This window comes from Cervus elaphus, chromosome 18 (assembly GCF_910594005.1).
Source record: "Cervus elaphus chromosome 18, mCerEla1.1, whole genome shotgun sequence".
Classification (NCBI taxonomy): domain Eukaryota; kingdom Metazoa; phylum Chordata; class Mammalia; order Artiodactyla; family Cervidae; genus Cervus; species Cervus elaphus.
The window spans coordinates 116,042,512-116,061,188 of record NC_057832.1 but is presented as its reverse complement, the minus strand read 5'-3'; the positions used below and the strand labels follow the sequence as shown (position 1 = coordinate 116,061,188).

Below are 18,677 nucleotides of genomic sequence, written 5' to 3'. Positions count from 1 at the left end.
TTGATTACTAGCATTTTAATAGTTAATGATGATAAATGTTTTATTTCTATATCAAGCTGATTCAAATATAATATATTTCAAACCATAATTTTTATCACTATATTAAAAAAAATGTTAGGACTAGTTACCAAGCAAAATAAAATATGAATTAACCTAGGTTCCCCATTCCTAATTATTTATGTGTTCTCTCACATTCTTATGGAACCATCTATTTATGTCCAATATACCATTGGGCTTCACAGGTGGTCACTAGCGGTAAAGAGCCCACCTGCCAAAACAGGTAGACTTAAGAGATGTAGGTTTCATCCCTGGGTTGGGAAGATCTCCTGGAGGAGGGCATGACAACCCACGCCAGTATTCTCGCCTAGAGAATCTCATGGACAGAGGAACCTGGTAGGCTACAGCCCATAGGGTCTCAAAGGGTAGAACACAGCTAAATCAATGATGCACACACTGGCACAATATACCATTATCACATTGTTTAGCTATCATTTGTTTGAGCATCCATCTCTTCTAAACTGTGAGATTCTTCAGTGAGGGATTCTGATCTTTTGTTTCTTAGCATGACAAGGTGTGTAGGCCATTCAGTAAATGCCTATTAACAGGCTGAAAGAATGGATGAACTCAATGTTAGGAATTTACACCAAAGAACTGAAATAATCTCAGAGAAAACATCTCTTTCACTACAAGTGATATCGATTTTCCTATCTACGATTATAGTCTTACATCCAGACTCTTGCTCTAGTGAACTAATTATTTTAGTAGGTCACAGGAAATGTATAATTTGTTTCAGAGCATGTCCTAACTTGAAAGTTTGATTTGCGTCAAAAATGAATCAAAATGACTCTGCTGCCACAACTTGAGAGCTACTTGACCAGGATGAGGAACATACGGGGGAGAAGCTGACAGCTGTCAATTTGCTGTGATCAAGGGGCTCCAGGAGAAGAGGCTGCATTCAGTTAACTCTGTCCCGAGGTTATTTGCAGCTGGCAAGCGCTGGGCCGCCAACCGGGCAGCCTGGGAGACCCTGATCCTTGTTACACAGGGGCTCTGACTGGAGGTGAGGGGCTCCCTTCTTGCGCAGGGGCTCCAGGGAGAGCCCAGAGGTGGAGGAACATCTGGCCCAGAGGTCTGGCCAGGCCTGCGGTGGCTGGCAGGCACTTAGGCAGACAGCACCACGCACTCATGGATGTCCAAGACTTGCACTTGAAAGACAGGATGAGGGCCACGGGCTGGGCAGGATCCGGCCCCTTGGCCTCCCCTGGCTCGGCTGCCTCCCCTCGGCCGGCGTGGCCCTGCCTTTTGAGGGCAGACATCAGGATCTTCTTGGACTTGGGGCTCAGGACACCCGCTCCACGACACCACGCTTGTGCTTCATCTTGTACACCCAGAATCAGCGAGTCTTTCAGGCAGAACCCTCCTTTCAGTTGTGCCAATTCTTTCCAAAATGCCTTAGAATCCACAAGCTATGTTTTGGAAGTTCAAATATATAACACACACTCAACATAAAGTCAGTCAATATGAACAGCGGTGCTGTTTGGATGGATGCAAGAACTCTGTCCAGGGTTATGCATGACAGGTGCAGTTTAGTTTACCCTGAGTATCTCTCTTATTTCTACGCTTGATTTTAATTGTAAAGCATTGCGAAAATTGGTGTTCAAAAATAAAAGAAACTGCAAATCGTACCAGATGTGTTTGTAGCAGCTCACTTTGTAGTCTATGGATACTATTTAAACAGGGATGGTGGAAGAAATTTTGCTTCAAATCTAAAAAAATGTTCATCTGACAGCATAACTGAGTGCACTGGTAGCCTTCAAAGCATTCTGAAGGTGTGTTATTTTATTCTCTACAAAGTAAAAATAGCTGTGTTTATACTTCAAAATTTATTTTATTGAAATATACTTCATTTACAATGCTGTATTAATTTCTACACTATAGCAAAGTTATCCAGTTATTGTTGTTGTTCAGTCACCCAGTCGTGTGTGCCTCTTTGAGATTCCATAGACTGCAGCCTGCCAGTCCTCCCTGTCCTTCACTGTCTCCTGGAGTTAGCTCAGACTCATGTCCACTGAGTCAATGATGCCATCCAACCATCTTATCCTCTGTCGTCCCCTTCTCTTCCCACCTTCAATCTTTCCCAGCATCAGGGTGTTTTCCAATGAATCAACTCTTTGCATCAGGTGGCCAAAGTATTGGAGCTTCAGCTTCAGCATCCGTCCTTCCAATGAACACCCAGGGCTGATCTCCTTTTAGGATGGACTGGTTGGATCTCCTTGCAGTCCACGAGACTGTCAAGAGTCTTCTCCACTACCACAGCTCGAAAGCATCAATTCTTCAGCACTCAGCTTTCTTTATGGTCCAGCTCTCACATCCATACATACTTTTTTTATATTCTTCTCCATTATGATGTATCACAGGATACTGGATATATTCCCTCTGCTATAGAGTATGAACTTGTTGTTAATCCTTTGAATATGTGAGTTGCATCTGCTGATCCCAAACTCCCAGTCCATCCCTCCCCACCTCCTTTCCCCTTGGCAGTCACAAGCTTATTCTCTCTACTGGTGACTCTGTTTCTGCTTCATAGATAAGTTCACTTGTGTCATATTTAAGGTGCTACTGTTGAGCATCTTCTCTTTTTGGCCACCTATTTTTTCTTTAGAGAAATGTCTATTTATGCCTCCTGCTCATAAAATAGTTTTAAATAAAATTAAAATAAAAGTTTTGCATTATCCTTACAATTCATGCAGCTGGTCAGAGGTCATGGTTTTAATTACAAGCCTCCAGGGATTTCTAGTTTGCTACAGTAGGATCTCAAAGAAGGAAGACACCAGGAGAAGAAACGGCCCGAGGACAGAGGAAACAGAGAGAAGACAGCATGTGGAAAGGGTAAATTTGATCTACGCGGCCATTTATCCTAAGACTGTACTTTTCTCATAGGCTCTCCTACCATTTTTGTATGGTGCATTAGGAGTGACAACATAATCATCTCCTAATCTCAGTTAGTAGGTTTAAGGATTTCAGAATCTGACTATAGACCTCATGTAATTCATAGGAACTAAACACAGTAAAGGCAGTTTCATTTCACCTTAAAATGAAATTCCCTGCTTTCAAATTCAGAGTCAGCTGAGGTTCTCAGGCTACTTTGTACTTGCACAGAGGCCAATACTAAGATACTTAACCTGCTTTCAGATTGCACAAATTTTATACCTAGACATTACATCTGCCGTGTTCTAAACTTCAGGAAAAAAAAAATTCAGGTTACTTATACAGTATTTTGTGAACTATTGAAAAATTATTTAAAGTGATTTATAAACTGCCATCTTAGCATAAATGAACTCCTGAATTTATTATTTTTCGCATCAGTCAGTTCCCAATTTTACTTCTGTTTATCAAGACAAGAAATTCATTTTGAAACTTTAGTTTCTTAAGTGCTGTTTTTAATACTCCTGGCTCTCCAAGCTATTTCCACTATCATGGCAGGGTTTTCTTCTGCATTTCCTTCAATATTGATCTCAAAAATATTTTAGTACTTTTATTCTCACTCTAGTTAGATTTTAATTTTATTTGAAGGCATACTCTCTGTGGAGTATATATTACTGCCTCATATTTATTCTGTTCAAACTGAAATTATATAGAGAAGTATACATAATTTTAGGAACTAATTTAGTATTCCATTACTACATAACTTAGTTTTATAGTTGCATAACCAGCAAAGCTGATTTTATATTGATGGTGCTCCTTCAACAAGCATTTATTTATAGAAATATTTAAATATAGACATGGGCTTCCCAGGTGGTACTAGTGGTAAAGAACCAGTCTGCCAATGCAGGAGACTCAAGAGACACAAGTTCAATGCCTGGGTCAGGAAGATCCCATGGAGGAGGGCATGGCAACCCACTCAGTACTCTGCCTGGAGAAACCCCATGGACAGAGGAGCCTGGGGTCTTACATTCCATCGGGTCGCAAAGAGTCGGACACGACTGAAACAACTGAGCACTCACTCACACACAAATGTGGAAATATTTACTCTGCTTCATAAATTAGAAATTATGCCTAAAGAAAGTGTTAGTCAATCAGTCGTGCCCGACTCTTTGAGACCCCATGAACTGCAGCCCACCAGGCTCCTCTGTCCATGAGATTTTCCAGGCAAGGATACTGGAGTGGGTTGCCATTTCCTTCTCCTCTGTCTGAAAATTCCATTAAAAATTATCAGGTATCTTCAGTTCATATCTGTCTAAAAATTGTACATTTTCCCACTAACCATATAAATCATTAATTTTAGCCTTACAACATAAATACCTTAAGAATAATTTCTATTATAATAAATGTGAGTTTATTTTGAAATATAATTTTAAAATATGTTCCCCATAATTTTATGAATATAACATCTTTTAAGACATTATAGGCTCATAGGAGGAGAGGGAGATGCAAGATCATTAGTTCCTTCACCTGTTTCCAGATGCTGGAACATTCTGTTTAACCTGAATGTACAACAGTAAGCTCTTTATAATCAGAACCTGCTCCAGTCACTCTAAAACAAACTATGGAGAAGCAAAGAATAAAGCAATTTTGTCCTCAAGAAATTGTACTCGCTTTTAAAAAATGTAATTAGCAAGTCAGGTCTCTCTATGCTTAATATTAAAGGCTTTGCTACAGGATTAAGGTGATATATTACTATTATATGAGTATACTGAGGTTTTATGGAAAAGTTCACTTCTTGAAAAGAAATATAGACTAAGCTTAGTCTGGAAAGTGGAGGAGCACCTTTCCACATGGAGGGAACTCAGCGGCCTGGACAAGTATGACAGTACTAAATGTGGATATGAAATAATGAATTGTCAAATTTGGCTAGAGAGGAAAGTCTGCCTTCAGGAGGGAGGGTTACAGCAGAAAGTGTGCATGTCTGGCCAAGCCCTTTCCCCTTTCTTCCTTCCTATCATCACCCTGATATTTTCAGGTATCTTCTCTCCTTCTCATGGCAGTACACTTTTGGAAGGGAGACTCTCCTAGTCTCCAGGAAACAAAACGTAAAGAACCAGTCTTCTCAATGAAGTCAACAACATGTTGCGTATTGTTCCCCAAATCTATGATCCCCTTCTCCTATGTGCATGCGTGAGTGCGTGCTAAGTCCGACTCTTTGTGACCCCATGGACAGAGGAGCCTCAGGCTCCTCTGTCCATGGGATTCTCCAGGCAAGAATACTCCAGTGGGTTGCCATTCTCTTCTCCAGGGGATCTTCCCAATCCAGGGATTGAACCTGCATCTCTTATCCCTCCTGTATTGGCAGACAGGTTCTTTACGCTAGTGCCACCTGGGAAGCCCCCTTCTCCTATAGCAATGAAATGCATTGCTGTAAGAAGTAAAGATACCATTCTCCAGCTCTTTGTACTTTAGGGGACAGGTGTCTTGTTTTGCCCTCCTGTCCTTCTTCCTGCAATGAATCCATGACGGTGAGTGAGGCCTGGAGCAGGCGTCTCAGAACACAAGAGGATGGCACAGGAAAATTGTTAGGAGACTGGGCTCTGGATAACATACCAGCCCTGAGCCATCTCTGCAAATGTTAAGAAATAGAAGTGAAACAGGTGAGGTGATTTGGTCTTTATTGCAATAGCAGATATAGTCTAACTAATATAGACCTTCAGTTAATCTACCCTGTGGCTGACCTACATCTGGCTTTCTAATACACATTTGATAGTTACATTTAAGTCATTACGTGCTGCCTTATACTACTTTAAGTGTAAAGCAGCCTAAACAGCATATATTAAATTTATGAACCTAGGCTTAGTTCAGGCCATAGAGTGTGTTAATCATAAAGTTAAGGATTTTCCTGGAGAATACAGCCTTGTTTATTCATTTAACATTTATTTATTGAGTGCCCATTATGTAGAATAATCTGTGATGTTTAATTAAGCTTTCTTATCAAAAAGTTTAGTTGCAAGAACTAGTATCACACAACTATATTGTGTGAGGAGGCACAGACCATCCATTTCCCAAGAGATTCTGAACTTTATCCACATGAAAATAGAAAGCAGACTATCAAAGAAATACATGGCAAAATTCTATTACTGTGAGCCCTAATAAGATGACTTTCAGTAATTTGGGGATTTAGGACATTTTTTTCTAGCAACAAGAGCCATTGAAGACTCTTAAAAAATAACCTTACTTGGTAAATATGTATTTTAAGATATTAAGATAGTAAGATTATGCAGAATAGATTGGAGAGGAAAAACTAAAGGCAAAAAAAAAAAAAAACACTGAAATAGCTATTTTAATGTCCCAAGTAGAATATTATAAACTTCTGAAGTAGAATGAAACTGCAAAGAAGCAAAAGGATTAAAGAGACTATATTATTAGATGATTACTTGGAAATAAATCAAGCAAAAATGTCTCACATATTCTGTGTTTAGGAAACAGTGACAAACAGTGACATTTTCAGTTTGAGGTAATAACTTTTCTTATATAACTAAAGGTAGGCAAATTTCAAATGCTATCAGAAATTTTAAGATATTAACTTTTAAATTTAAATTCATAATTAAAAAGTTTCCCAAATGAGCTAAATTTAGAATGGTTGTGCCCAGGTGGTATTAGTGGTAAAGAATCTGCCTGCCAATGCAGGAGACTCAAGAGGCATGGGTTTGATCCCTGGGTTGGGAAGATCTTCTGGAGAAGGAAATGGCAACCCACTCCAGTATTCTTGCCTGGGAAATTCCATGGATGGAGGAGCCTCGTGGGCCATAGTTCACAGGGTCACAAAGCATTGGACACAACTAAGCGCACGCGTGTGCGCGTGCACACACACACACACGCACGCAAATCTTGTTAGGAGAATATTAGCATAAACATGACTAAAGAGAAATTATAAAAGTCATTAAAATTCTAAAATTTATGTGGAAAATATATTCAACAGCCAGGAATACTCTGAAATTGATGCATAATGGGGTAAGATGATTCCTAGTGAATAATAAAACACTAAGTGGGTCTATAATAAGAAGAAATTAAGATTGGTGCATTAAGAGAAATACAAACTGATAGAACAACTGTGAGAATCCAGAAGTAAATACAATGATATATATAAATTAAATATATTAACAGTGGCATGTTAAATAAGTGGGCAAAATGGACTACTTAATAAATAGTGTACGACAACCAACTACTCATTTGAGAAAGAAAAAAGTCCCTTATACCAGGATAAATTCCACATAGATAAAGCTCTTAAACATGAAAAGGAAATTAAAAGAATAATAAAGTACGAAGGAGTTCATTTCGTAATCTGTAACTGTAAGAGTATTTCTAATGAGGACACAAACCCAGAAACTATAAAAGTGAAGATTAATAGATTTGACTTCATAAAAATTTAAAAATATATCTTTCACGGTCAAACATCACCAAGTTCAAAGACTAGCAGCACACAGGGAAGACTTTTTAATAGGGCAGACAAAGAGCCAATTTCTTTTTGATATAAAGAATCCTTATAAATCAATAAGAAAAAAATCAATTAAAGCATGAGCAAAGAGCATGTATGAATGGGGCAGTTCGTGCACAAAAAAATACACATGACTTTTAAACGTATAGCAAAGTGTTCAGCATCATTCAAAATCAAAGAAGTACAAATTAAATTGGGCTTCCATGGTGGCTCAGACGGTAAAGAATCTGCTTGCAATGCAGGACACCTGGGTTTGATCCCTGGGTTGGGAAGATCCCCTGGAGGAGGGCATGTATTCTTGCCTGAAGAATCCCATGGACAGAGGAGCCTGGCAGGCTACAGTCCATGGGGTCACAAAGAGCTGGACATGACTGAGTGACTAAGCACACAGATTAAATTAGTGATGTTTCATTGATCATATCTCAGATACTTAAGAAAAGACCCTTCTTATGTTCTTCAGAGGGCTTTCCCAGTAGCTCAGATGGTAAAGAATCTGTCTGCAAAGCAGGAGACCTGGGTTTGATCCCTGGGTTGGGAAGATCCCTTGGAGAAGGGAATGGCAACCCACTCTAGTATTCTTGCCTGGAGAATTTTATGAACAAAGCATCCTGGCGGGCTACCTGGGGTCCACATAGGTCCATCGGATCCAAAGAGTGACTAACACTTACGTTTTTTGCTTTCAGGAGCAGAGTGCAAATTGTTTGGTGGATTACTGACAAAGTCTATTAATTTCAAATTTTGGTTCAGCTAATTGATTTCTAGGAATTTATCACACATATACTAGTATACTTTTTCAAAATCATATTTAAAACATCTATTGAAGCCTTATTTATGTCAGCCAAAAATGGGAAGAAAAGATACTCATTGATTAGGAAGCCACTAATAAATGAAGGTAATACATAATGAAACCACTGAAAGCTGTTAAAAGGACAAGGCAGATCTATGTGCGCTGATCAGATGCAATCTCTAAGATATATTGTCAGCAAGAGAAAGCAAGATGTATAGACCAGTGTTTATAATATGCCTCCATTTGTTTTAAATAACGATTGCTGTGGTGGTCGAGTGAATAGTGAAGTGAATATGATGATACATGAAGGCAGGAAATCATCCATTTGCAGTAAGTCAGACAGAGGAAGACAAATACCGTGTGACTTAATGTAGGTGTGGAATCTAAAAACACTGAATTCGGGACTTCACTGGCAGTCCAGTGGTAAAATCTTTGCCTTCCAATGCAGGGAATGTGGGTTCAATCCGTGGTCAGGGAACTAAGACCCCACATGCCTCATGACCAAAAGGTCAAAGCAAAAAAAGAAGCAATATTGTAATAAATTCAATGAAGACTTAAAACACACACACACACACACAGCAACAACATGAGCTCATAGAAACAGTGGATTGGTGGTTGCCAGGGGCAGGTGTTGGGGGTTGTAGTTAATAGGTGAATGTAGTCAAAGGGTACAAATTTCCAGCTATGAGATGACTAAGTTCTGGGGGTCTAAGTTACAATAACGTTACTATAGTTAACAATACTATACTATATACATGAAAGAGGTTAAATGGGTAGATCTTAAAAGTTTTCTCCACACCAAAAAATAACTATATGAGGTAACGGGTGTGTTAATTTACCACATTGTGGTAATTATTTCACACTATTAGTTCAGTCGCTCAGTTGCGTATGACCCCATGGACTGCAGCATACCAGGATTCCCTATCCTTCACTATCTCCCCGTATTTGCACAGTCATATCTCTGAAGTCGGTGATGCCATCCAAACATCTCAATATTGGTTGCCCTCTTCTCCTCCTGTCCTCAATCTTTCCCAGCACCAAGGTCTTTTCCAATGAGTTGGTTCTTCACATCATGTGACCAAAATATTGGAGCTTCAGCATCAGTCTTTCCAATGATTATTTATGGTTGATTTCCTTTAGGACTGACTGGTTTGATTTTCTTGCAATCCAAAGGACTCTTAAGAGTCTTCTCAAGAACCACAGTTTGAAAGCATCAATTCTTTAGTACTCAGCTTTATTTATGGTCCAACTCTCTCACATCCATACAACACTACTGCAAAAACCATAGCTTTGACTATACGAAGCTTTTTTGGCAGAATGATGCCTCTGCTTTTTAATATCCTGTCTAGGTTTGTCAAGATTTTTCTTCCAAGAAGCAAGTGTCTTTTAATTTCATGGCGTAGTCACTGTCCGCAGTGATTTTGGAGCCCAAGAAAATAAAATCGGTCAGTTTCCACTTTTCCCACATATATTTGCCACGAAGTGATGGGACCAGATGCTATGATATTAGTTTCTTGAATGTTGAGTTTTAAGCCAGACTTTTCACTCTCCTCTTTCATCCTCATCAAGAGGCTCTTTAATTCTTCACTTTCTGCCATTAGAGTCATATCATCTCCATATATGAAGTTGTTAATATTTCTCCAGTAATACTGGTTCCAGTTTGTGATGCATCTAGCCTGGCATATTGCATGATGTACTCTGCATATAAGTTAAATAAGCAGAGTGACAATACACAGCCTTGATGTACTCCCTTCTTGATTTTGAACCAGTTTGTTGTTTCATGCAAGGTTCTAACTGTTGCTTTTGACTGGCATACAGGTTTCTCAAGAGGCAGGGAAGATGGTCTGGTATTCCCATATCTTTAATAGTTTTCCAGTTTGTTGCAATCCACACAATCAAAGGCTTTATCACAGTCAATGAAGCAGAAGTAGATGTTTTACTGGAATTCCCTTGCTTCTATGACACAATGGATGCCGACAATTTGATCTCTGGTTCCTCTGCCTCTTGTAAATCAAGCTTGTACATCTGGAAGATCTCAGTTCACATACTACTGAAGCCCATCTTGAAGGATTCTGAGCATTATCTTTCTAGCATGTGAAATGAGGCCAACTGTGCAGCAGTTTGAGCATTATTTTTTTTTTCCCGCTTGGGATTGGAATGAAAACTGACCTTTTCCAGTCCTGTGGCCTTTGCTGAGTTTTCCAAATTTGCTGGCATATTGAGTGCAGCACTTTACCAACATCATCTTTTAGGATTTGAAATAGGTCATTGGAATTCCATCACCTCCACTAGCTTTGTTTGTAGTAATGCTTCCTAAAGTCTACTTGATGTCACACTCCAGGATGTCTGGCTCTAAGTGAGTTACCATACTATTGTTATTTGCATCATTAAGATTTCTTTTTTTTTTTTTGGTATCATTCTATGTACCAGTTATATTTCAATACAATTTAGTGAGTGTGTGTGCGGGGGAAGTTGTTTATACTCCAGAATCACTCTCAATCTTTCTCCACTCTGCTCTCAGCTCCATGAAGCAGATGCACTGAAAAACCCTAACTCCTATGATTTCATATTGGGTTTAACCAATGGGAGTCCATGGCAGGAGTTTGGAGGAAGAGAAAAGCAATACATTGGAGTATTCACTTTACTGGTTCTCTTCTTGTGTGGTTGCCTCAGTCTGGCCATGCCCTTTGAAGATATGTCTCCTCTCAAGTTTGCCATGTGTACTTCTGAGTTTTCTAACCTCACCCTCCCCTCATTTCTTTGAGTCTAAGAGTGGTGTCAACTATTTTGCAGCTAGTCCTAGGCTGTTCATACCTGAGCCCTTGGCATTCCATACATCCCTGTAATTAATCATTTCTAAATAAGCTTTCTTTGAATTTTCTTACATTGGTCAGCACTTTTTTGTTGGCACTTTGACACACACAAAAAATGGAGAAAATATATATATTATTTATTTATAAAATATTTCTTATATATATATATTGGACTTCCCTGGTGGCTCAGATGGTAAAAGCATCTGCCTATAATGCAGGAGACCTGGGTTCGATCCCTGGGTTGGGAAGATCCTCTGGAGAAGGAAATGGCAACCCACTCCAGTACTCTTGCCTGGAAAATCCCATGGACAGAGGAGCTTGGTAGGCTACAGTCCATGGGGTCGCAAACAGTTGGACACGACTGAGCAACTTCACTTTCACTTTCGTATACATATATATACACATAAAGACAGACAAAAGGGACTTTCATGATGGTCCAGTGGCTTAGATTCTATACCTCAATGCAGGGAGCCTGGTTGGATTTTTGGTCAGGGAAATAGATCTCATATGCCACAACTAAGACCTGGAACAGCCAAATAAGTAAACCAATATTTTTTTTTTTTAAAGACAGACATAAGTATTCATTAATGTGAACAGAATATTTCTGAAATAAATATACTAGCTTCTATAACAGTGGTTTCATTGACTAGGACCGGAGATGAACGGAAAACTTATATTTCATTAGATGCCCTTTTATGTCATGAAACAAAAATTAAATCATAGGTGTTCACTATTTTCTCTGTCAAGACAAATTTCTCAAATTGAAAAAAAAATCAGGAACTGGTTTAAACGTGATGCCACAACTAGAGCAGAACTTCCCAGGTTTCTGCCCGCATGAGACAGCCACGTCTGTGTGTACGTGCTCCATGTCCTGTCTCCTCAGGTTTTCTCAAGGACTTAACACACTGAGTCACTACTTTCTCCACAATTATCAACTTTTTCCCCTCTCCTGAATTATTCCCTCAATACACAGCAATTCATTTCACCTAAAGCAAAATCATCAAAACTCTCCTTGTGACTCCATATTCCCCTGCAATTCCTGACTGGATTTATTTACTTATCTGATCTCTTTATCCATTTATCTGATCTCTGTAACTGCCAAACTTCTTAAAGATCTGTTTAAGCAAGTTATTTGCATTTCAATCACCTCCTATCTAAATTCCACTCTTATCCATCCACAGAACTGTTGTCACAGGTGGTGGTGTTCAGTCACTAAATCCTGTCTGATTCCTTGTTGCCCATGGACTGCGCACGCCAGGCTTTCCTGTCCTTCACTATCTCGTGGAGTTTGCTCAAACTCATGTCCATTGAGTTGGTGATGCCATCCAACCATCTCATCCTCTGTAGCCCCTTTCTCCCCCTGCCCTCAATCTTTCCCAGCATCAGGGTCAAAGACATGCATAATCCCAACTTCTCAGCCCACGGATGTATCCAAGCTCACAATATTGGTCTGAGCCGACCTCCACTTCCTTATCTGCCCTGACTCTTAGCTGGGGCTCTTCTCAACGCTCAGGGCTTGGTTCTGTCTGTCTATAATGCCTCCAAGCTTGTACTAGCTCACACTTCAGATCCTGTGTCTCTAACTGGCTCTTGACACACCCACCTGGGTGTATCAGAGGCATTGCAGTGTGTGTTAGGATGACCAGACACATATATTTTGATTATACTCTTAGCTTTCTTACCCCCCTGTTCAATCTCATCTCAGTTACTGGCACCACCATCTAACCTGCCACTGACATCAGAAAACTGGAAGTTAGTCTTCTTCCTTCTCCATCAATCATTAATAAAGCTTGTGAATTAAATTTCGGCAACTTGCCTCAAATCTGTCCACTTCGCTGCGTCTCTTCCGCCCCAGCTTGAGCCATCATCACCTTTTCCCTGGACTGGTTTCCTTATTCCTGTCCCCTTCTCCATTCTTGCCTTGCTTGAATTCATTATCAGCAAATTGCCAAAGTGATACTTGACATCATGTTCATCTACTGGTTGAAGCCCTTTGGTGGGTTCTCCCCTCACTTTGGAGAAGCCTGCGCTCCTGTAGGCTTCCGCGCTATCTGCTCTCCCGCCTTTGTGCCGCCTGCTCACCTCACGCCCTCCTCCTCTCCCACCTTCTAGCGCAGCCGTCCTCCTCTCCTCTCTCTGGCGGGCCATGTTCTTTCCTTTCTGCCTTTACAACACACACTGCTTTCTTTTTTTGTTTTTCCCCACACAGCTTTTCTTTCATTTCACACACAAAAAGTGGTGAAAGAAATATCATTTGTGCGAGACAGCAAAAGAGACACAGATGCAAAGAACAGTCTTTCGGACTCTGTGGGAGAAGGCGAGGGTGGGATGATTTGAAAGAATAGCATTGAAACATGTGTATTATATGTGAAATAGATCGCCAGCCCAGGTTCGATGCATGAGACAGGGTGCTCAGGGCTGGTGCACTGGGATGACCCTGAGGGATGGGATGGGGAGGGAGGTGGGAGGGGGGTTCAGGATGGGGAACACGTGTACACCCATGGCTGATTCATGTCAATCTATGGCAAAAACCACTACAATAATGTGAAGTAATTACCCTCCAATTAAAATAAATAAACTAGTTTTTAAAAAAAAAAAGAAATATCATTTGCTTCCTTTAGTTCTCACCTTAAATATAATTTTTCAAAGTGGTCTCCTCTGACTTTCCAATCTGAAGTGCTCACCACCCTCACCTTCGCAATCATTTTTCACTCTTTTCTCATCTATTGCAGTTTCTAATTATATAGCTATTGGTTTCTTTGTGTGCTGTGATGATTTCCCATTGGATGATACCCTCCACAGTAGAAGAGGCCACTCCTTTTCGTTTACCACTCTTTATCCATTGCCTAGAATTCTGTCTGGTATCAAGCAGGTGCTCAGTAAATAATCATTGAATGGATTTTGAATAAATGCATATCAATCAGTTTAACTAGTTGAAATGCCTTTCAGAACCCTTTTGCTAGTTTACAAACGCACAGAAGCAGGGAATGTCTCAGGCTGCTGCATTTGAAGCAAGTTCTGGATTAGCTGTTCCATTTCTCTCAAATCCATCATATAAACGTGATACCATTAAGCAATAAGTTAAACTGTCTGACCAAAGGCTTTGCATAATTTCCACTTCCGCATCTACCAGAATACTATTTCATTTACAGATGAAAAAACACTTATCTAACACAAACCTTTAAATCTGAAAAATTAATGAAGACTTTATGTACTGATATAACTTTTAGAAAAGCAAGTCCAAACTTGGAGAAAGTCACCAGTCAGGCAAAGAGAGTATACTTACAAGTTAATCAATATACAAAAAAATACCAAAACAGTGACAAAATAATAGTTAATACAAGAATGAAGCCCCATACATTTACAGGTTTCTTGCATTAAATAAAGTATTAGCATGAGTAATCTAAAAGGATAGTATAAAATTGTATTGCTATTAGATTAGGATGAATAAATATTTTAAACAAAGTGATATAATTAATAAAGCTACCTTGAAAACAATAATTAAATTACTTACAGTTTATGCTTTCAAAGGAATACAAGCAGTTGTCATCATTTCAAAGGAATACAAGCAGTTTTTTAAAAAACTAATGCAAGTTGAACAAATTAGAAAAATTTGCACAAAAAATTAAGCTATTTGAAGGACAATATCTCTTTTAATAGGTTCACTACTTCTTACAACCCAGAAATCAAACAGAAAACATCCTGATATATAGGTATCATTATCTCCCAAACATTCACTAATGAAGAGCATTTAAAATGCACTGTTTCAGTGTGATCAGGTTTAACAAGTAGCATACAGGTTGAACCAATAGTCTAAAAAATAGGGAGACACAAACAGTTTCAAATGCCTTACACAGAAAGCACTCACTTAAAGAAAATTCTCCTACGGTGGAAATGTATAATTAATAGATTATTGTTTTCTAGGTATCCAAATGACAATGTTTTAACTTAAGCTTCACACACACACAAAAACATATACACACACAAACAAGTTAGATATGGTTAGTTTTTTAAAGATGTCTATTCAATGCTGTAACCAGGAGATTCAATAAGTTTTAGACCTCCCCTTACCTCCAAATAATATAAAAGCTCAAATAATTGGGCTTCCCTAATAGCTCACTTGGTAAAGAATCCACCTGCAATGCAGGAAACCCAGGTTCGATTCCTGGTTTGGGAAGATCCGCTAGCGAAGGGATAGACTACCCACTTCAGGATTCTTGGGCTTCCCTTGTGGCTCAGTTGGTAAAGAATCTGCCTGCAATGCAGGAGACCTGGGTTTAATTTATGGATTGGGAAGATCCCCTGGAGAAGGGAAAGGCTACCCAATCCAGTATTCTGGTCTGGAGAATCCCATTGACTGCATAGTCCACAGGGTTGCAAAGAGTCAGACACAACTGAGCGACTTTCACTACACCTTATCCCAAATAATAACAGTAACCAGTGAAGAACTGAATCAAAGAAGAGACTCCAGTATTACATAATTTATTAAATGAATAAGCCCATGACTTTGGGACACAGAATGCCCATGGCTTTCCTAAGACAGGTAGACATTTGGCCCCAAACTTTGAAAACCAAAACTGACCCTATCAAGGCAGAGGATCTGATGAATTTTGAAATGAAACAGCAAAGCTAAAAGGATTAGAGTCTGCTCAAGCACTGTTAATAAATCCGTTGCTTTACGCTTGAGTTGAGCAACTTGTATACCATGTAGACATGTTCTAAATTTTTTTAAAAGTCAGCAACATAGAAACAAACTCAAATCTCTGCACGAAAAAATAATTCATGTACATACAATCTCTAGGAGGGACTACCATCACCACTGTCACTACAGCTCCAGAGCTGTAGACAGCAGAGAATCTCAAATGAAAGACATATTACTCAAGAATTATTAATAATTAAGCCTCTTTGTTATGCAGATTATTTACACAGTCTCAGATATACAATGTTATTTCCATATCCACACTGAATATTAAAGACATTTCAATTTTTGCTTCAAACATGAAGTTAATAACTTACTAAATTTACAATGCTAAGAAATTATCATAATACCTGTGTTCATGTTTTGCTATTTTTTGGACTTTTTTAAATTGAAAAGTATCATCAGTTTATTTCTGCATTATAAGAAATTTCAAACCATCAAAATAGAGTGGTAAAAATTTAGCTCTGGAAAAAATTATAGAATTTCTTGTTTAATTCCTTTATTTTATAGATGAAGGGAATAAAAACTGGGGATTTCAGTGAAATTAAGTAGATTAAAGGTCACAGAGCATATTTGTAGGATAGTCAAGTCTTGGGCACAGATGTTTATCTACCTAAATGCTACATAACTGTCTTAAGTTACAATATAGAACCATAGTTGCAAACTAGATCTTTGGAAAGCACAGAATTAACAGATGAGTAATTCTTACCCTTTTGCAGGGATAACAAATAATCAAAGAAAGAGTATGTATTTGTCTTTAAACAACTGGAGTGTCTGGACACAGTCTCTCCAATGTCTGGCTCTATCAATCCTTTTTAAAAATTTTAACACTGGATCCATGTAGATATACTATATTTATGCAGATTTTAGTATCTGTACAAGGAAGAAATTGAGATGAATATTTCTGACATTATTTTTATAGCTGATCTGAAACAAATACTATGGTAGCTGATTTAAACAATTGCTACAGTTTTGTTATTAATCTCACTGTTTAACTTGCGAGTGTGTGGTGTTTTTTTTTTTTTTTAATTCTGTAAAATATGCTAGTCTCTTTGGAAGGCAGTGTTGTAAATGGAGTGGTTAGAAATCTCTCTATTGGAAGCAGTTTGTGAGAGATACTATTTGCAGAAAGGCTGTAGAAAGGTTTGGGTTCTCTAAGGAGTAAAGAGCGGCCTCTCTAGTGGCTCAGTGGTAAGGACTCTTCCTGCCAATGTAGGAGACGCAGGTTCGATCTTTGGGTTGGGGAGCTCCCCTGAAGAAGGAAATGGCAACCTTCTACAGTATTCTTGCCTGGGAAATCTCATGGACAGAGGAGCCTGGTGGGCTACAGTCTATGGGATCGCAAAAAGAGTTGGACACGACTTAGCAACTAAACAATAACAACAACAGGAGTAAAGAAAAGTGACTTTCACGAATGGAGATGGAGGATTTGGAAAATATTTGAGGGGAAGAAGGCAACTGTCCTTTAGGAGAGCAGATAACAATCAATTAAATGTCCCACGATAGATGGTATTGTTTTATCCCATAATTATTTTACTGTACCTCAACTAGATTTTAAATATCTTTAGGTCAATTATCTCCATAAAACCTGGGTCAGCCCCTGAGACATAGTAAGCCTTCAAGAAATGAATGGTGATGAATTATTGAATCAAAGAAAACAGTAAAAGAGACTTCTCATCTTTTATAGATCTTCCAGCACAGAAAGAATCAAAGCACTTTCAGGTTGTAAAATGCTTAAAAAAAAGAAAAAGAAAAAGAAATCTGTTCTAAACACTTCCTTCAGAGATGCACATAATTCTGGGAAAACATACTAAACAGCTTTCCAAAGGTCTTACAGCTTGTTACTGCCAGAAATAAAATTCTCAGATTGATATCCTCAATCCTCGTCTTCTTGGTTCACACTGTTTCTATTCTGTTAAAAAAGATAGAGGATTCCAGAGCACATCTGATATCATAAATGTCAATAAATAGTGGGAGGTGATTTGCACACTGATTCTTTCAGTCTAGAATAGTATTTTGGTAAAGATTAAACATAACCTGTTTAACAAGGTGTCAATTCAAATGAAAGATTCTTAAAGCATTTTAAAATATACTTAGCACTTTCAAAACCAACATGTTCACTACTGTTGCTTCTCCCCTTCATATGTTTACCAGAAGAGTCTCCAGTTGATTGCCCACTATTATCAACAATTATGTTATTACTTGGCTAAGTAAGAGTACAGAAATAAATCATTTCAAATGTATTCTCATTTAAGAGCTTTCACTTGTCTATAGACATCCTGGGTAGCATGCTGTGGAACAGTTACCTCATTAATCTGATTTTGTTCCAAAACAGACTGCTAAGTTCAGTTCAGTTCAGTTGCTCAGTCGTGTCCAACTCTTTGTGACCCCATGGACTGCAGCACACCAGGCCTCCCTGTCCATCACCAACTCCCAGAGTTTACCCAAACTCATGTCCATTGAGTCAGTGATCCCATCCAACCATCGTCCTTTGTCATCCCCTTCTCCTGTCTTCAATCTTTCCCAGCATTAGGATCTTTTCAAATGAGTTAGTTTCTTGCATCAGGTGGCCAAAGTATTGGAGTTCCAGCTTCAACATCAGCCCTTCCAATGAATATTCAGGACTGATTTCTTTTAGGATTGACTGGTTGGATCTCCATGCTGTCCAAGGGACTCTCAAGAACCTTCTCTAACACCACAGTTCAAAAGCATCAATTCTTCAGAGTTCAGCCTTTTTTATGGTCTGACTCTCACTTCCATACATGACTACTGGAAAAACCATAGCTTTGACTAGATGGACCTTTGTTGGCAAAGTAATGTCTCTGCTTTTTAATACGCTATCTGGGTTGGTCTTCCCAGAATAAGGAAGGAATAAGCATCTTTCTTCCAAGGAATAAGCATTTTTCTTCCAAGGAATAAGCATCTTTTAATTTCATGGCTGCAGTCACCATC

At 38.9% G+C, this 18,677-nt stretch overlaps 1 protein-coding gene and 1 non-coding gene across 2 annotated transcripts in view; one reads left to right on the top strand and one right to left on the bottom strand.

Moving 5' to 3' along the window:
* Nucleotides 1–18,677, bottom strand: part of CNTNAP2 (contactin associated protein 2) — a 2,205,784-nt gene that overhangs the window by 874,759 nt on the left and 1,312,348 nt on the right. The window lies entirely within an intron of this gene.
* Nucleotides 11,202–11,274, top strand: TRNAY-AUA. Its single transcript has one exon. It is a non-coding gene; the product is annotated as a tRNA-Tyr (tRNA).